The sequence below is a fragment of the Poecilia latipinna genome, unplaced genomic scaffold (genome assembly GCF_001443285.1).
Source record: "Poecilia latipinna isolate Pla-1442-1.1 unplaced genomic scaffold, P_latipinna-1.0 Scaffold1002, whole genome shotgun sequence".
In the NCBI taxonomy this organism is placed as follows: domain Eukaryota; kingdom Metazoa; phylum Chordata; class Actinopteri; order Cyprinodontiformes; family Poeciliidae; genus Poecilia; species Poecilia latipinna.
Window position 1 is genome coordinate 51648 of NW_015113618.1, and position 6932 is coordinate 58579.

At 36.3% G+C, this 6932-nt stretch overlaps 1 protein-coding gene across 3 annotated transcripts in view; it reads left to right on the plus strand.

Moving 5' to 3' along the window:
- The first annotated feature begins 1611 nt into the window (after positions 1 to 1611).
- Positions 1612 to 6932, plus strand: part of LOC106958635 (testis-expressed sequence 2 protein-like) — a 36622-nt gene continuing 31301 nt past the window's right edge. The window contains exons 1-2 of one of the 3 annotated variants that reach the window (XM_015050622.1): positions 1612 to 1799; positions 2542 to 2633. The gene's annotated coding sequence lies outside the window, so the exon portion shown is untranslated. The remainder of the gene's footprint in view (positions 1800 to 2541; positions 2634 to 6932) is intronic. The other 2 variants (XM_015050623.1, XM_015050625.1) reach the window with 2 other exon arrangements.

The window sequence follows — 6932 nt, forward strand, 5'->3', positions numbered from 1 at the left end:
AAAGGCCAAACACTGAATTCAGAGTTGTGCTGTTGTACTAAAGTTTTCACTATCTTCTGACAGATTTCTGATTCATTCTAACACTGGTGTGGATTCTCAACTATTTCATCACTCTGAACACTTCACCAAAGTCAACTAAGCCCATTCTGGCTTACCAAGTAGTAATTATCTTCGTATTATAATTGTACATTATCAATTTTGGTTTGATCGAGCTCTCAAAGATGTCCAAGATTGGTGTTTTCTAAGGTGTAATGAAAAGCTTGAGAACTAAACCACTGAACTAACTTGTAGAGTTTCACTAAGCGCTATAAAAGGGATTGGTTTTATTGTTCTAAAACAAATATGTGTCATGCTGCCTTAAATTGAAACTGACAGTGGAAATGTATTACTTGAGTGTAGTTGCCATCAAAAACCACTAGATGGCAAGAAAACAGCATGATTTCATATCTTTTTAAGCTTCATTTGAACATGTTGAATGTCGTTCACATCAAAATCATTGTTTATCATATAAGATTTTTGATCAATAAATTGTCAAACTTTAATATCATCTTTGTCTATAAAGTTAATTGCTCATACATTCAGATAATTCATGTCTTTACCATGATTAGACTCTGTACTCTGAATGCAATAGGTTGTATTTAAATTGAGGAAAAATATTTTTAATGATAACTTTTGCTTACACCTACGAAAAAACCCCAACATTCAGTTTGTCACAAAGTAAAACATCGCATGAGACCAATCTGAAAATTGACTGATACAGTACTCCACAGGAAGGGTAAGCCACATCAGTAAAGAATCTCGTTGTTCACAGTGTCTTGTGTGCATGCATACAATTGAGTGGAAGGAAAACATGCAATATAAACATATATTTACTATACCTAGATTTTTTCCTGCTGAAAATATGTCTGATGTCGTAGACGTGACTGCTGTGACTTTGGACCAGCAGATGTATACCCAAATTATCACTGCCTGTAAAAACCTCACACTGAACATCCAGCAAACTCTGCCTTTCCACTCTACTCCATGTCTATTACATTTCTCAGAAAGTAAAACATTGTATAAGACCGATATGAAAAGTAATTGGACCTTGATTTTTAAATAAAATGTACTTTTATCAGTGAAGTGGTTGGAATACCAAGTAACAATCCAGTTCATTTTCTTCTTGGTCCAGGTAAGACACAGATATTGCTTCTGGTCCAGTAGTGCAACTTAATACGCAGAATGTGACACCAACTAAAAATCGATTTTAGTTATTTATTTTTAAAGCTGAAATTTGGGTCTTCAGTTTTTTGTAGCCTATAACCACCCAAATAGAAATACACTAAATGGTTAAAATAAATCACTCTAATATGAATTTCACTTTTTATATTTTTAAATATTGAAATAAACTGACAGATAAACGTGTAGCGTTTAACAATGCTTTACTGTTCATTTCAACAGTGTGGAGTAACAGTAAAGTAACTTTGCATTTTACATCTGCATCATCTGTTGCAGGCATGTCCAATCGCTCTATCGAATTGTCGATTGTTTATTCATAACGATTAAAAATTTGACCATTCCAGCTGCGGGTTTGATTGCTCTGGTCTGAGAAAGAAAAACTCCAGCGTATTTTTTATTTTTTATTTTCCTTCAAGGAACTGACAGGGGTTTGTCAACAGGGGGAGAAACAAAACGAGGCGAGAAGACTGCCTTGTACGTGGAGCTGATAAACGTTATTAAACGGTTTAGTATCCAAATCTTTACGTTCGTTTGTGGCTCTGTTCAGTGAATCCAGACCGTAATGGAGAGCCCTCTACATGGTGAGTTTCGTCTGTTTTTAAAGCAGCTTGTGAAAATGGTGAAGTAGTATCGGTCAGAGGAGCACTTTAAAGAGTAATTTGTGAGTTAAGTCAAGACTGACGCATTTTAATTGCGCATTAGTAATTCTTTAAAGGCTGTGTCGATGTCGAGTTTTAGATAGTGACGGTTAAAAGTGGGACTTTACATCATTTTTAGGCTTGAGCTAGCTGCTTCAAGACCACAAACTGATTTGACAAAAAGTTGTACAAATTATTTAAAGATTTAAAAAGTACATTGATAAAAGCCCACATCATTTCATCACGTAATTGATTAATTAATTTTGGTCTAATCACGACAAAGAGGGCTATTTGACCTGTCACACATGGCTATGGCTAGTTGGTGGTCCACATCGCTGTAAATGCAAAAGCAAGAATCACTAATGTCAGATTTAGCTGACATTTAAAGTGCTTCTTTTTGGAAGAAATTGGACCAACATTTTTAAATTGCGACTTTACAGGGCGCTCGAATTGTTTGTCCTTGTGTGGGGAAAAACTTTTAGATTCTACAGAATTGAAATCCTCTTAAAATATCTTGCGACATCACAGAGCTCCATTTTGAATGGCGATGAATGCAACCTGGTTAGAATATTTGCCATTTGCATCAACCCAATTAAAGTTTTTCAAAAACATTACATTTACAGGAATGTATAAGGATTAATATTATTAATTACTGTTTGTTTCTACTTTCAAATGTGTTTCTCAGAAGGTCCCTGAGCTCCACAGACATGAGAAACTTGACTCTGCTGTAGGCAGATGCGAGTCCCAGGCTGGATTGAATGGCCCCGAGTATCCAAGGTAAGCACTTAGCCAGTACATTTGAACTCATTATTGATCTGCTTCCTGTGCTGCAAATGACCAGAGAGGGGGCAAAGTCTATGTAAAGAGAGAGAGAGAGAGAGAGAGAGAGAGAGAGGGTAGATAAGAGATGTTAGGAAGGAGAAGCACGACTCTGAATAATGAAATGGTAGACTACGATGTTGAAACTCAGTGCCTGTTATCAAGTAGGAAAGAAAGTTAGTTTTGAGTCATAGACAGGGTTGGGTAATGTCTGTTTTTCCAAAAAGAAGATTCGTAAAAGATACAGAACAATTGTTTTTTTCTGTAAATGGTGGTTAAATTTTTCCCTTAAGCACAGACCAAAGAAGGGTAAAACTATATATATATATATATAGATAGATAGATAGATATAGCTATATACTTTTACATTGCCTTGCAAATGTAATCCTACTCTTCAAATGTCCAAAATTACCTGTTGTACTTTGTGACTTTTCGAAAATATAATCAACCAATGATAAATGGTACTTAAATGGCAACATTCCAGCAAAAGGATGCATCATTTATAAATTCTTTTACAAATTAAAAATCTGGAAAGTGTAATGTGTGTATTCAGCTCTCCTTACTCTGATGCCACTAAATCAATGGCACAACTGCATAGGTTTGGTATGGTGGCCCACCTAACTGAAATGCTTTGCAAGGAGTTCATCAACCAGAGAGCTATATGGATAATTTTCCCTTCCCCCCAATAGTGCATAATTTAGTCCATTTAAAAAGTATGCACTACTTTATGTCACATGTGTTTGTGGTGAAAAGCATTAAAGTTTGTGGTTGTTTCAAGGAAAAATGTGAAAAAAGTAACATTTGCGTGGATACTGAGTATCCTTTTTCTGTTTTTGTAAATTCAGTGATAAAGCTGCTGAGACCAAAAGGTGTTAACTTTGATCTTATCGTTAGTAAAGGTAACTTACAATAGTGATGGTAGCAAAAAAAAAAAATCATTATAAATTAATAAAAAGTAAGACTACTGGGAGGCCAGAAACAGGACTTTTATGACACAGTAACTGCTTTTGTTGACGTATTAGTCACAATAGTCACACACTATTATGAGGAAATAATATCTTCACTGGAAAAGGTCAGGAAAGGACCTGAGAGAAAAAGGCTAAAGGAGGGAGAGAATAAAAGTAAAAGGACTGATTATGGTGTCCAAAGAGATGCCAAGGCAATATCTTTTCCACAGCAGTCATACAGAGGATAATGGTGGAGCAGCAGGTGCTATGAAAAGAGAAATCACACCCCAACATGACGCTGCAGCTCTGTTGGCAGCACATGGAAACAATTTTGGTGGAAGATTTCCTTCATTTCCTGCCACTGATGAGGTTTCAAATATAAACGGCGTGAGTGATGATAATCAGAAACTGAGTGGTTGTCACATATGGAAAGTTTTGAATTGCTAAATATTGACAGTCCAAAACTGTAATAACTAGGGAGACAGCTTAATCACGATCTGTGCTGCCACTGGCCTCAAGCCCAAATTGACAGCCCATCTTTTATTGACTTTCTAAAGTTACCTGCCGCATTTCTCCAATGCTTTCAAGAGGTCAAGATACATAAGAAGTCAGCACTGTCAGTCCACCAGTCTGGGTTGAGACTCCATGGCAACCAATTGTTGTTCTGGCCAGTGGATGGTTGTACTCTTCAAAACAGGCATAACTCTTTTGTATTTTAAAATTAAAATTACTAAATCACCAGGATCTCTCACTGCAGACCCAAAGATGTTGGGCAGAATGAAGTTGGTCACCTGCTCTTAAACAAAGCTAACATCGCTACGAAGATAGCCAAAAAAACATAAAGCACTGCTGTATCTTGCAGGTGTTGATGATGTGTATTTAAAGGGGATGAACCTCGGCATGAAAAGACTGTGGTGTAGGTGAATTCTGCAGGTTGGTTCTAAGCTGCAGTCTTATTGTTCTGCTTCAAACACATCACTATCCCTTCGTTTTCACTCCACGCAAAGCTTCCTCCACATCTAGCCATCTATCATCTTTCAAAAATAATCAGAGGCCATCATTATCTCCAATGAAACTCCTCACGAAAAACGTCCATTGTTGTTCTTGAAGTCAAAATTTTAACTCATGTGAAGCTGCTCGTCAGTTATGGCCCTTTCACTTCTTCCTAGCACTTGACTTTCTTTTTTATTCCAAAGATTATGGTAATTCTAAAACCACCTGATACAGATTGTTTGTGATAGATGTTATGTATTTAATCTAACAAACTAATAGCTGGAATCTTTCAGCAAATATAAAAGTGGAAATTGTTCGTTTGGGTGTACAACACAAGAGATTGCGTATTTTCCACTTGGTGAAATGTTTTTTCCTCTCTGGTCTGTTTTTCACCTCTGATCCAGATTTACAAAACAGGGATATTATCCTCTTGTCATATGCTAACTCTGTTTGGCTTCTGGCTCTTTAGCTTTTCATACTCTTCAGCCTCCTGACTCTTGCCTCATTTGGCCTGAATGAAATAGAAGTGGAGATTTGTTTTTCTAAGAGCATGGGATTTTTTTTCTCCCTTTTTCCTTTTTCAAGGCCGCTCTTGCAATTACATGACAACCTGTTATTTATAGCTATTCTTGATGATGCTATCAAGTGGTCCTACAAGTGTTGGAAAACCTTAACGGTATATCAACTAAGAATCATGTTGAAATAGTTGACAGTCTTCACAAAAATGCAAAGCCATAAGGCCTAACTCCTTGTCACATGAATGGACTCAACTTTTTTTTTTTTTTTTTTTATCAGAGCAATGTTCAAGGCTTTGCTAGAAATGCGGCCTTTCCTCAAATGCACACAGAGGTGTGTCCATATCTCTATAAAAGTCTTTACAATCAGTAATGGTGACATTTGTCTGCAAAGTACTATTATACAGGCCTGTGCAGCTAAAGCTTCTTGCAAAAGTATTGATAATCCTTTAAGCTCCTTCACAGGAGTTTATGTCCTAAATACATAAAATCTTTAGTACTTTATGTTATTGACCAATACAAAGTGGTGAATAATTGTAGTCTGAATGAAATTATTAGTTGGAAAATATGAAAAAACTTTCTTTTTTTTTTGTCAGATGACCTCTGAGTCTATGTTTTCTAGCTACAAGCCTTTTGGGGTACGTCTACCAGCTTCACACGTTTGCAGAGTGCTTGCATTCCCTCCACATGTGAATCTTGTCAGCTCTTCTTGTGTTACCATGACTCTTAGGCAACTTCTCTAAATAGTGTTGACCTTGCTCAGTCTGTCTGTGTGGGTAGACATATTTTGGTAAGTTTGGATGTAAACCACACTGTGTTGTCTTTAATTGATGGATTGAACAACTCTCTGTGAGATGTTGTATTATATTGTTTTATGGCATAATTCAGCTTTATACTTGCTCCACACTTGTCTGCTGGGTTCTTTGGCCTTCATGGTTAACTTTGTTCTCTGTTTGTCCTTAATAAATCTTGGAGGCCTTGAGAGAACACCTGGTTTAACACCTTATTAGCAGGGATTAATCCAATAATATAATCCTGTTACAATATAAGCCAACATAATTTGATTTATTGGTTATTTTATTGCATGCATGTCTGTTTTCTATACAGGTGACTTCTGAAGTAAGTTGGATACACAAAATTTTATTGGGGGAGAGGGATATAAGATCAAAGAAGGCTGAATACAAATGCATGCCACACTTTTCAGATTTTCAGTTATGAAACATGCTTAAAATAAAGTTCTTGTTTCCTTCCACTTTATGATTATATGCTTATTTGTGTTGAATTATCACCTAAATTGCAATAAGATAGAAGGTGAAGTCTTTGGTTAAAAATTCTGACAAATGTATAAAAATTTAAGGGGTCTAAATACCTTTGCTAGGCACTGCATAAATGCATATGAATCTTTGTTGACATGGCCTTATTTACACTCTTAATATGAGCTGATAACATCAGCCTACTTTTCTTTAAGCACAAATGTAAAGGCACTTGTCCAATCCCTGATATGTGGACTATTCCTTAGACTTTGTGAAACTGTGACTCTGTCAGCTTGCAGCCTGTTTTAGCTGCCGTCTCTGCCAGCAGCAGCCCTTGCATTCCCATCAGCGTAATGATCACTTGTTACCAACAGAAAGAGACAGACGTAAGGTAGGAGGTGAGGACATGTGTAAATATAGCATTTCCATAAATAAACTTTAATGGATTCTGGGACTTAGAGTGCACACAGTGATGGCAAGAGAGCAGAAATTCTGATAGAGATGAAAATTAAGATGTCTGACCATTATTATTTTAAAAAAAAAAAAAAA